At 44.1% G+C, this 13,218-nt stretch overlaps 1 protein-coding gene and 1 long non-coding RNA gene across 2 annotated transcripts in view; one reads left to right on the forward strand and one right to left on the reverse strand.

The window, feature by feature from the left end:
• UBTD2 (ubiquitin domain containing 2) overlaps positions 1-13,218 on the forward strand; it is a 76,432-nt gene that overhangs the window by 50,285 nt on the left and 12,929 nt on the right. The gene's annotated exons all lie outside the window — the stretch shown is intronic.
• LOC141088958 (uncharacterized) lies at positions 6,306-6,632 on the reverse strand. Its single transcript, XR_012232108.1, has 2 exons — positions 6,560-6,632; positions 6,306-6,482 (listed from the first exon to the last, which is right to left on the reverse strand). It is a non-coding gene; the product is annotated as an uncharacterized lncRNA (long non-coding RNA).

A 13,218-nucleotide genomic window follows, 5' to 3' on the forward strand; every position in this document is an offset into this window, starting at 1 on the left:
ACATAAATGGCATCACATGTTAACGTCTCCTTTATAATAAGCATTGTAAAAAAAAATGTTAGGTGTAAAAAAACAAAAAAAAAAAAGAATCGCATTTCTAATATTCAGATAGGTTTTTCTGGGTCAAAAAAAGCAAAAAAACATACTTTTGGTATTTTATATCCTATACGGTGAAACACTATTTTTTTACATCCTCACAAGACATTGAAAAAGTTACTTAAATATTGTCTGTATTCCAAAATGATATTAAAAAAAAAAAAAACCTGCAGCTCGTTACACTAAAAAAAATTTCTTACACACTCCTCCACATGGAAGTTCCAACACCATAAAGGAAATTAATTATAGAAATGAGCGGATCAGGAGACATGTTAATGACATTGAAATGATGAAAAAAAGGCAATATAAATTTTCCAAGCATCTTAATTTATTCACAATTATGCTCTAAATTATGCTGTAAAAATCTTTTTCCGCTTATAAGCATTGAATCCAGTGGAAAGTTGATAGCTTGAGAGAAAATTGCTTGTCGATTTGTGAGGAGCAAGAAGTGATAGAAATGTGAACTCCAGTAAATTTCATTTTTCACAAAAATTGTCATGAGGTTTGTACTTCGTTTGCAGAGCAGATTTCATTAGAGCAAGTTGCAGCTTGTTTGGTTTTGACAAATCGGACCTAAGTAAATTGCCTACTAAACAATATACTGTATATACTCGTGTATAAGCCGACCCGTCTATAAGCCGACCCCCCCCCCCCCCCCCCCGCCACAAATAAACGAGAGAACTTATTGATCCGGAGACACAGCGGTGCACGGCGATGGAATGAAGACAGGTGAATATTGCTCTGCCCCCGTCATACTCACCCCCTCCTGGTGTATGATCTTCTGCAGCCCCTGCTTCTCCATCGGGCGTCTGCTTACTGCATTCAGCGTTCACGTGGTACCGCTCATTAAACTCATAAATATGCACATATTCATGAGTTTAATGAGCAGCGCCACGTGACCGCTGAACGCAGGAAGCAGATGACCGAGGGAGAAGCAGGGGCTGCAGAGACGTGCCAGGTGGGGGTGAGTATGGTCTCTTCTACCCCCACACACCCCCGGTATATGACTCGCATATAAGCCGAGAGGGGGACTTTCAGCCCAAAAAAATGGGCTGAAAATCTCGGCTCGCACACGAGTGTATATACGGTAATTCTGCTTTTAGATAGCCATTCATTTAGGTCACAAGTTTTAAAGAGCACACGTGGTATATGCAATAACAACCCGCAGCGGATGCAGTACTAGGCAACTGTTCCCCAAAATGTGCACTCCCCCCCCCATCCCCACCTATATCATGTACAGGCTTATTGCCATGCAACCAGTGGGTGAACCCATTTACCATGTTCTTTTGGGCTTTTTGTGTAGGTTGGAAAAGTTGTTTCTATACAGCAGCAATGTTTTGCGAAGTTTGAGAAATTCGTGAAGCGCTATATCAGCAGTAGTGGCGTGAGTTTAAGGTTTTTATTAAAAAGGAAATTGTTAAAAGCATGAAATGGTTGTGAGTCAGCCTCTGAAAACCCTTTCTGTACATGTAAAAAAGAAAATACAAGAGCTGAGTGAAGACATGAGTAAATTGATCCTATGCAAATGAATTTCATATCATTTTTAGGAATTCGCTGAATCTTGAACAATTTATGATTTCACTTTGTGCAAATCTCTGAAAGCTGCTGCTACCATTTTTCACATTTTATAAGGATTACATGACCTCTGGCAGGCTACTCCATAATCCGCAGCTATTACATCACGTTGTGGATAATGAAGAGTGACTTTCATAGCCTTAATAAAAGCAGAAGCAGGAAATGCAGCAGCCATTTTGTGGCGAGTCTGGATAGTGAGAGGTTAACCATAGAGATGGGGGGGAGAAAGCCATAAGACACTGAAGAAGTAGTTCAGACTGTACAACAGCACAACAGTGAAGAATATTAGTGTGTGAGGAAAAGAATAGTGTCAAACATGTTTTTCAGGGCAGTTAGAAGGTTTGGAGTACTTATTAATCACATCAAATTTAATTTCCTAGGCAAATTTGGTGAATAAAATGAAAGTGTTAATTGAAAATTGTGTATGTTATTTAAATATGTATTTTCCTACCAATATTACATTCCACACTATACATTACCAAGCTAGCATGGTATTTCATGTGTTAGGCCTCTTTCACACTTCAGTTTTTTGCCATCAGTCAAAATCCGCCAAAATTTGAAATTGGCGGATCCGCAAAAAAACGTGTAAAAACGGATGCAAGCTGATGGGACGGATCCGTTTTTTTAAGGATCCGCCATACCGATTTTATTGCGGATCCTCAACAAAACGGATCCGGCATCCGTTTTATACATCCGTTGGATCCGTTTTCTTGCGGATCCGTTTTCCACACCTCCAAAATGGGATGCTCCCAAATATGATTCGCTCTTGGAAAATGCTCTCAAATGTGATTGGATGCTGGAAACTAGGGAGAAATATATCTAGGGTGTTTTGATACAATTTCTTTGAAAGGTTTTAGAGCTAGTGGCAGCGATGGAAGGAGTTAGTGCGAGTCTGGAAGGAGTTTTTGCGAGTATTGACAGCTTCAGTGTGGAATTGGATCTTCACTTGAATCAGTTGGCAATTATTGCTCTCGAGACGGAGAAAAGATTGCGAATCCTGCGTATGAGGAGACTGCGCTAGTGGATTCATCCCATTAATGCGCAGAGGTTCACCCGTGGCGTTTTTTCCACATTGTACCTGGAATTGAGGGATAATCCGCACAAGTTCTTCAACTACGTGCGCATGAGGCTGGAATTCTTTGAGATATTGGTGGATCGTGTTGGAGAACAAATCCGGAGAAGGGACACACAAATGCGGTTTTCTATATCACCGGCGGAGCGTTTGATGGTGACCCTTCGGTAAGTTATCTAAATTTTAAAATGTTTCAGATTCTGCAGGATTTTATTGTCATGTTATGGCTTGTAGTTTGTATTAATTTTACTGTTTCAATTTTTTTAACAGATTCCTGGCAACTGGAGAATCCTTCACCTCCCTCCATTTCCAGTTCCGGATTGGGATTTCCACTATTGCTGGAATTGTACAACAGACCTGCCGGGCATTATGGGATTCTCTACAGGAGGAATACATCCCAGAGCCAACACAGGAGAGGTGGCTGGAGATTGCAGAGAAGTTTCAAGAAATCTGCCAGTTTCCAGACTGCATCGGTGCCGTGGATGGCAAGCATATCAGGATTGTGAAACCTATGGGATCTGGTTCACAGTTTTACAACTATAAGAAATACTTTTCTATTGTGCTGATGGCCATTTCGGATGCAAACTGCAAATTCATTGCCGTGGACATTGGTGCATACGGTCGTTCTAATGACTCTCAGGTGTTCCAAGATTTCCACCATGGGCCGTCTCTTGTATGGAGATAATTTTAACTTCCCACCTCCAAGACCACTCCCTGGAACAACAGGCCCACCAATGCCTTTTGTGTGCGTTGGCGACGATGCTTTTCAGCTTTCTAAACACCTACTCAAACCATACGGTAGTCGTGGATTAACACACCGGAAAAGAATCTATAACTATCGGTTAACTAGAGCGCGCAGAGTTGTGGAGTGTGCGTTTGGAATTTTAACTGCCAAATGGAGAGTCCTGTTAACAGCCATGAAAATGAAAACAGAGACTGTGGATGAGGTGGTGAAGGCCTGTGTAATCCTGCACAATTTTGTCCTTTCAAAGGAACCAGTTTCCATCGATGATAATCTGTCTGGAACCACCTTGTGGGATTATGAGCAACAAACTTTTCGGAGTACTGGATCAGTGGCAAGAATCAGGGACACCTTTGCAGACTATTTTGTGACCCCAGAGGGACAAGTGGACTGGCAAGATGACATGATATAATTTTCTATACCAATTGTGAGTAACCTTTTTTTTTTTTTTTTTTTTTTTTTTTTTTAACTGAAATGTTACCAAGTGCTTGGATTTCCCAAGCATTGTTACCATGTGATTTGGTTTACCATTTTTTTATTTTTTTTTTTCTTCAAGTTTTACACTTTACCAGTATTGTTGGGTACCAAGCATAAAGTTTTACCAGTGTTACCAATTGTTGGGTACCAATTGTTGGGTACCAAGCATAAAGTTTTACCAAGTGTTGTTTTGCACTTACAAATGTACCAAGTGTAAAATGTGACACTTTGAAATTTTACCAGGTGTTGTGTACCAAGCGTTTCACACTTTGAAATGGTACCAAATGTTGTGCTACCAAGTGTTTTTTTGTACCTTGTACACCACCGGTGTACTGTGAAATATTGTGTGTTGTGTTACCAAGTGTTGTGTTTACCTTTTACACCACTGGTGTAATTTGTATATATCAAAAGAAAGAAGCAAAAAAGAAACAACACAATAAAGTTTTTTGGAAAAAAAAAACCAGTTTATTTCTGAATTTGTAATATTGTAATTTTTTTTTTTTTGGTATATATTACCTTTTTTGTAATTTTTTTTTTGGTATATATTACTTTTTGTAACTTTTTTTCTTGGTATATATTACCTTTTTTTATTTTTAAATTTTTTTTATTTTTTTTTTTTTTTTTATATATAAGAAAACATCACCGAGTGTGATAATGTTGGGTGGAGATAGTATTGGAGGGGTTAACAGGGTTGACCACATCGAGGGGGGGGGTAGAGGACTGGGGAGGGAGTTGGTGAGGACCAGAAGTGGAAGGGGGGTTTAACACATGTGGTTGGGACGGGAGTGGATGAACAGATGAGGTTTGTGGGTACATTGAAGGTGTATGTGGGGGTGGGTATGGTGAGGGCATTGGGGTATAATGCAATGGGGAAGGTAGGTACTGGGAAGAATGGAATGGGGAACTAGAGAAAGGAGAGGGAGTGGTAGGAGGAGGGACGGCTGTGTGATGGTGGTGGAAGGATGGACGGGGGAAGGATGGACTGTGGAAGGATGGACAGGGGGAGGATGGCCAGGGGGAGGATGAGATGCTTCAGCAAGCACTTCCACTAGAGCATTCTGACAGGCTTGCATCACACGCATCTGCTGGTGAGTACTTAAACCTTCCATTTGCCGGACAACAGATTGAAAAAAGGTATGTCTCGGTGTCTGGTTTGATTCTAAATTCATCTGTTCCATGTATCTTCTGAGTTCCATGATACTTTGATCATGGTCAACCCAGAAGATAACCGTTGTCCATAAGTGTGGAAACCGTGCTGGACAGATGAGTTTAGACTCAAACAGTCAGACAAGGTCAGCCTTTCCTGACTCCTCAGACGCTGCCGGCCAGAACCAAAAGTTGGTCGAGATGTTGCGGCAGTGTCTGAGGGGTGGGGAACAGGGACCAAGTCGTCACCAGCAGCTTCATGTGATGAAGTCTGCCCTGCTGCTCCAGTGCTGGTGGAGGGGATAGAGGGATGAGACAAGAGGGTAGGTACAGAGGGGTCGGATACCTCGATGTGGTCACCGGGGGCGGTCTCACTAGGGATCACTCCAGAGGGACGCAACTCTGATGCAGACTCCCGAGTGCTGCAGATGGTGCTAAAAAAAAGGAGAAAAAAATGTATTAAAAATATTGATATTTAATTTAAGTCTGCTGAAAAAAAAATTGGTTAAACATTTCTACTACAGGAATTGTTTGGGGAATATTTACCTTCTGCCCACCATTGTAGATCGCAGGAACGCCAGGGCTTTGTAGTTTTTGTACTGGGGTCCCCGGCGTCCTCCCGACGATCCACTCGGGGTCTGAATCTCTTTGTTGTAGTCCCTCTTGAAGCGATCCCGGAGCGACCGCCACCGTGTGATAACCCTGTCACCTGTGAAGCAAAAAAAAAAAAAAAAAGGTTTAGTATTCAACACTTCACATGCTGGAAATATAAGTTACTGAAGTTGTAATACTTACGCACAAAATCCCTGGCCCTCGCATTGAGTTCCTCCCAGTTGTCAATAACCTAGGAACACACCTCATCCCAGAGCCGTCGGGTGGTTGGTTGGTCGGCGTGTAGAAGGTTTGCCATGTTCCACAGCGGCTCCCGGTTTTCCACCTTACGGATGAGGTCATCAGTATCAATGACCACACCCTCCTCCAGATGTCTGCGGGGAGCACCCTGTGAAACCTGTGAAGATAAAAAACAAAAGAAAAAAAAAATTACATTCTATTCAAACACATGATGTTCATTTAAACAATTATCCAAATAGGGTTACTTACCGTTTGCCGACCACCAGATGCATCACCTTGACGACCCTGGGATGTCCTGGGAGTCACTCTAGTACGGGCACCGGATTCTGAAGACTGTGGGAAAGAAAAAAAAAAAAATTGTTTCGATGGATGCGTAGTTATGGTGTGTGCACTGTGATGAATGTTTGTGTTGGGTGTAGCATTATGTATCTGTGTATGTGCTAAACTTACACTCTGCGCACCCCCTCCTTGCGTCTCTCCACCCTGCACGTCTCCTCCTGGAAGCTCCTCTGAATCAGCTTCCTGTTAAAACATAATAGGATAGTGTTTTTAACCCAAAAAAAAAAATACTTTAAATTAAAAAAAAAAAAATTTTTTACCTCAGCTCGCTGATGATGTGAGGGGGAGCTTTCAGGAGAAGACATAATGGTTTGTGGCTGCTGCGTTGGCAGCTGCGGTGCTTCCTGAAATGATCTGCAAGTATAAAGACACTTGTTAAGCTACTATACAAAGGATCATAATAAGCTTTCAGGCCTTTATACTTACAGGGAAAATAAAGGTTGGCTGGCCGTCTTCGCTGCGGCCTGTCCGACCATCTCCGCTGCGGCCTGTCCGACTGTCTCCGCTGCGGCCTGTCCGACTGTCTCCGCTGCGGCCTGTCCGACTGTCTCCGCTGCGGCCTGTCCGACTGTCTCCGCTGCGGCCTGTCCGACCGTCTCCGCTGCGGCCTGTCCGACCGTGTCCGCTGCGGCCTGCCTCACAGTCTCCGCTGTGGCCTGGCTGGTGGTGCTTGCTGAAGTCATCTGCAAGTATAAAGACACTTGTTAAGCTACTATACAAAGGATCATAATAAGCTTTCAGGCCTTTATAGTTACAGGGAAAATAAAGGTTGGCTGGCGGTATCTGCTGCGGTCTGTGCGACCATCTCCGCTGCCTGTCCAACTGTTTCCGCTGTGGCCTGTCCGACCGTGTTCGCTGCTGCATTCCTCACCGTCTCTGCTGGGGTCTGGTTGGTGGTTCTTTCTGAAGTTATCTGGAAGTATAAAGATAATTGCTAAGCTACTATAGAAACGATCATAAGCTTTCAGGTCTTTATACTTACAGGGAAACTTGCGTGTAATCTGCCACGGCCTGTGTGTTCCTCTCTGCTGCGCTCTCTCCGTTCCTCTCTGCTGCGCTCTCGCCGTTCCTCGCTGCTGCGCTGTCTTTGACCATCCCTTCTGCCATCTGGCTGACCATCTCTGCTTTTTTGGTTCTTCATTAGTGATCTGTAAGTATTAAGAAAATGATTAAGTGTTTTCATGTTTACATTTCCTTATCTCTCACCGAGTGTAACTAGTGATTGAAGGTGTGTAATATTTTGTGTAAACCCCTTTTTTGCATGTGAATTCCCTGAAAAAGTGTTACCAAGTGTAACCAGTGATTGAAGGTGTGTAAACCAGTGTAGTGTTACCAGTGATTGAAGGTGTTGCCAAGTGTAACCAGTGATTAAGGTGTGTAAACCAGTGTTTGCATTCCCTCAAACTCTCACCGAGAGTGTAACCAGTGATTGAAGGTGTTTATTTTGTGTATACCCACACTGTGTTTGGATGTTTTTGAATTCCCTTAAAAACTCAGCTGTGTATACCCAGATTATTTTCATGTAGCTGTGTATACCCAGATTATTTTCATGTTGAATCTCACTTTTAACCACACTTATGTACCTTTATGGTAACTTAATTTTACCTTTTTTTTAAATGATACAAAACGAGATTTTTTTCAAAACAGTTTATTATTTTTTTATTTTTTTTTATAATTTTTTTTTTTTCCAACAAATAGGAGCTCCTCTGCTCTTTATTTTAAATACCACAATAAATGAAAAATAAAAAAACACCAATTTACAACATATACATTAATAACACGATTGCAAATCTGAAAATAAAATAAAAAAAACCCACACAGCCAGGCCACCCACACACACACACACACACACACACACACACACACACACACACACACTCTTTTGCAGGTGGAAGATTTGCAGCTGAGTTTGATGTCTGGTTAGGTGTCTTCAGTGTGGCTGTTGCCAGATGTCAGGGCCCAATTACACCACATACAATACCAGTTAGGTCAGTTTCACATTTGCACTAATCCCCGTCCCATCCGGTCATCGCCGCCTACTAGCGCACATGGACGCTTGGGATCTGCGCACCCTATGTTTAGTATGGGGTGCGCAGATGGTGCGCTGGCAGGATTTTACTGTGTGCTGCGCACTTTTGAAGGTGTGCCATGCGCAACAAAATGCAACATGCTGCATTTGGCGCACAAGGGCACACCTTCAAAAGTGCACAGCACACTGTAAAATCCTGCCAGCGCACCATCTGCGCACCCCATACTAAACATAAGGTGCACAGATCCTAAGCGTCCATGTGCGCTAGTAGGCGGCGATGACCGGATGGGACGGGGATTAGCGGCGGCCATGTGCGGGTCATCGCTGCGCTATAAAGTGCAAATATGAAACCGGCCTTACACCACACAATCACAGCATAAAAAATACAATATAATTACAGTTGTATGAAAATAAAATGCAGTACACATGCAACAGAAAAAAAAATGGAATAAAAAAAAAATGCATTACAGACACCACACACACACACACACACACACACACACACACACACACACACACACACACACACACACACACACACACACACACACACACGCTCCAAGGGTCTTGCAGGTGGTAGACTTGCAGCTGGGCAGACAGGTTTTATAGCTCTAGTTGAATCTTCTGTCAGGCAGGCTGGAGTCGGATATCTTGCTTGGTGTCTTGTGTTGCTGGTGCCGGATTGTCTGGGCCCAATTACACCACATACCATACACCACTCAATCACAGCATAAAAAATACAATATAATTACAGTTGTATGAAAATAAAATGCAGTACACAAGCAACAGAAAAAAGTATAAAAAAAAAACACAGACATGCAACACTCGCAGACCACACACACACACACACACAGGCAGGCTACACACTAGCAGGCCATACACACACACACACACACACACACAGAAATGTGATAAATAGGTATACTCACACTTGTTGGTGAGCTGGTACTGGCAGGCCTCTTGATAGCTGTGTGGCTGTCTGCAGGCTTGGTGGCTTGTCTGGCAGGCTTGGTGGCTTGTCTGGCAGGCTTGGTGGCAGTCTTGGTGGCTGGATGGCTTGCTTGCTGTCTGGCTGGCTGCTACTGCATGTCTGGGCCCAATTAGCCCACCTTATATAGTTTTGGGACTGTCTGGAAAAGTATCTTTTTTTTCTGGGCATGCCCAGTACGATTTTGCGGATCCTGCCGGCGGATTCCGCAAAATCGCGGATCCCGGCGGATCCGCCGCCCATAGGCGCCCATTCTACCGCATGGCGGATGACGGCGGATCCGCCGTCAGTCATCCGCCATTTTGATGGCGAAAAAAACGTTACAAGCTCCGTCCCCCTCAGACAGAATCCGCAAAGAATTTTGCGGATCCGCCGAATATCGGACGCAACGGACGACCATCCGTCAAAATCCGCCACTAATGTATCCCAATGGGGAAAATGGCGGATCCGCAACAAGAAAAAGCGGATCCGCCAATTTCAAATTTTGGCGGATTTTGACTGATGGCAAAAAACTGAAGTGTGAAAGAGGCCTAAGGTATACAGTACCGTAATTACCTCTTAGACTTACACATGCCACATACTTAAGATACCATGTAGCCGGTGTATTCCTAGCAGGTCATTATTATGACGTACCGTATTTTTCACTTTATAAGACGCTCCGGATTATAAGACGCACCCCAAATTTTGAGGAGAAAAATAGGAAAAAAACTTTATTTTTAATAAAATGGTGGTGCATCTTATAATCCATGCGTTTTATTGCTTTCCAGGGGTGGTGATGGAGGAGGCCGGAGTGGAACATTGCTGCTGGGATGAGGGGGTGTTTTGATGTGCAGCGTGCCGCTGCCGGTGTCTGTTACTGCCGCCGCCCTCTGTCCCCTGATGCTTGCCACCACCGCCACGCTCTGTCCCCCGGTGCCTGCTTGCCACCACCGCCGCACTCTGTCCCCCAGTGCCTGCTTGCCACCACCGCCGCGCTCTCCCCCGGTTCTTACCGCCACCACCGCGCTCTGTCCCCCCGGTGTTTGCCGCCATCGCCGCGCTCTGTCCCGTTCTGAGGGTACTTGCCGCGGCACTCTGTGCCCTGATGCTGCCGCTGCGCTGTCCGCCACCGCCGCGCTCCTGTCCCCCGGTGGTTTCTTCCGCCCCACCGCCGCCGCGCTCTGTCCCGTTCAGCGTGGGGGGGTCTCTGTCGCTCCATGCCTGCTTTCTTTTTGGAAAATGGCCGCCGCGCATGCGCAGACGGACATCTCGGCACTGAAATCTCGGGATAATACCAGAATGGTGTTATCCTTGTCACTCAAAACGATCAGTTTTAGAATTTTCTCAAAAAAACAAGTGGTAGCACTCCAATGCACACCGTATATGGCAGGATAGGATGTAGTCGGCATGCAGCACATGTGCAATAAAGTGAGGCGTATTGGCCTGCTGCCTTTGAGCTGTACATGTAATTGTACCGTTATGGGCTCTAGCTGTATTACAGAGCATCAGGGATTACAAGGAACTCTGATTTTGACTGGTTCATTCATTGGAATCTACGGGCATGACCAGAACATCTACGTTCTTTTACATAGGGTGATGGCCGATCAGCCGCCCCATGATTTGATCCCACAATGATGGGTTGTGTGTAGACAACACATACATTGTCTTTAGTGAGGCAAACCAAATCCTAAGTATGACCACTCTATGCAACACTCTAAGTGGTATAACAGTACTTTCTCTTGTATCAAGACCAGTTATTATTGCAATGAAATATCTGGTTTACCAGATCTTGTTATAATTCATTGAATTTTAATCCTTTTTGAAGAGAAAAGCTGGAACGTCACCAGGAAGCAACACAGCTGATTTGCTTGAGATTGAATCTTGCTACAAAGGAAGGCGCCTGGTTATTTATTTTTTTTTTTTCTTACGATATCTATATTTGATTTTGAACTATGGAAGTTCAATCTTGAGTCAGCGGAAAAATTTTTTGTTGGAAATTGTCCAGCAATTTAAACATGGCAATATGCTATGATAGCGGTGTAATCTACCAGTATAAATTGGTAGACCCAATACAATGGGTGCTTATGCTTTCTTACATACATTGCTTAACAAGCAAAGGCATCAAATGATAAAGCCTTTTGGAATATGCTGGTTCTCCATGCTGAGCTCCAACTGGTGTAGGGATTCTTTGTTTTTGTGATCACATTAATGGATTTGAACCAGAGGTGCACAGCCCACTGACCACAGGCTGCCTTTAGTATTGCCAATTGTAGCCTGCGCCGTGCTGAATGCTGGCCTCTGAGGATCAGCATGGTCGCTGTTGAAGAACACTAGTGTGCCACTCAGTAAATTATCGGCACGTTCCTTCACTGCAGAGGGTAGTTCATTGGTTATTACAGGCTCCTGTTTGTGACCATGACAAGACCCTGCCGTAAACCGCTTTTCTCAACTTCTGAAACGAGTAAAATTTTAAAGTGCTTGTAAATATGAGCAACTTTACAGGTTACCTCTATCTAAAAGTCCTCTTCATTTTCTGGAATCTAAGGATTTTTAATTCTATTGTTTAATTCTATTGTACGTTGCTCGTTGGCCATCAGTAGTGGCCTGTTTCCTCGGCAAGCAGCAAGCACACGCAGGCATTTCTTTGCAGCTGGCAGGATCTAGCCAGCTTCACAGCCTATGTAACACTCCAACGTTGCATAGGCTAAGCTGCCTATCCTAGCGTCATTTCAGAGAGCACAGAGTGAGTCAGCCATGCTGACAGTCCAACCTTGTTAATCATGTGAAGTACACCAGGCCCTGGCTATAGAGCATTCATCAGGTGAAATGATCGTTTTTGTGCTGCACAAAAAAATAATCATTCTCTGCAGTGCATTGTCCTGTTCAAACATGACTCGTGCTGCCGAGAACAATGGCATCTTATGCGCACTGAAGAGTCTCCACTGGTCAAGAAAATAAAGGAAACACTAAAATACCACATCCTAGATATCACTGAATGAAATATTCCAGTTGCAAATCTGAACTACATGGTGGAATGCGTTGAAAAAACATAAAAATGATCAATGTAAATAAGAGTTAATATGCCTTGAAGGTCTGGATTTGGATTGAAACTCAAAATCAAAGTGGAAAATCAAATAACAAGCTGATTCAACTTCAGTGGAAATGCCTCAAGACAAGGAAAATTATGCTCATTGTGTGTGCCCTCCACGTGCATCTATGACCTTCCTGTGATGCCTGGGCATGCTCCTGATGAGGCAGTGGATGTTCTCTTGAGTGATCTCCTCCCAGACCTGGATTAAAGCAATCAGTCAGCTCCTGGACAGTCTGTGGTGCAACATGGTGTTGGTGGATAGAACATGACATGATGTGCTCAATTGGATTCAGGTCTGGGGAACGGGTATGCCAGTACATAGCATCAATGCCTTCATCATGCAGGAACTGCTAACACACTTCAGGCACATGAAGCCTAGCATTGTCATGCATCAGAAGGAGCCCAGGGCCCAGTGCACCTGCATATGGTCTCACAATGGTTCTGAGGTTCTCATCCTGGTGAATAATGGCCGTCAAGGTACCTCTGGCTAGAACATGGAGGGACGTGCAGCCCTCCAAAGAAATGTCTCCCCCACACCATTACTGACCCACTGCCAAACTGATCATGTTGGAGGATGTTGCAGGCATCAGAACATTCTCCATGGCGTCTCCAGTTTGTCACATGGGCTCAGTGTGAACCTGCTCTCGTCTGTGATGAGCACAGGGAACCATTGTCGAATATGCTAATCTTTGTGTTGGCTGGCAAATGCCAATAGCCCTGCGCGGCTGTAAGCAAAACACCCTCTTGGGAATATTTGGCCCTCATACCACCCTCATGATGTCTGTTTCTCACAGTTTGAACAGACACATGGATGTTAGTGGCCTCCTGGAGG

This window comes from Dendrobates tinctorius, unplaced genomic scaffold (assembly GCF_039654945.1).
Source record: "Dendrobates tinctorius isolate UK_male_01 unplaced genomic scaffold, ASM3965494v1 ptg000043l, whole genome shotgun sequence".
In the NCBI taxonomy this organism is placed as follows: domain Eukaryota; kingdom Metazoa; phylum Chordata; class Amphibia; order Anura; family Dendrobatidae; genus Dendrobates; species Dendrobates tinctorius.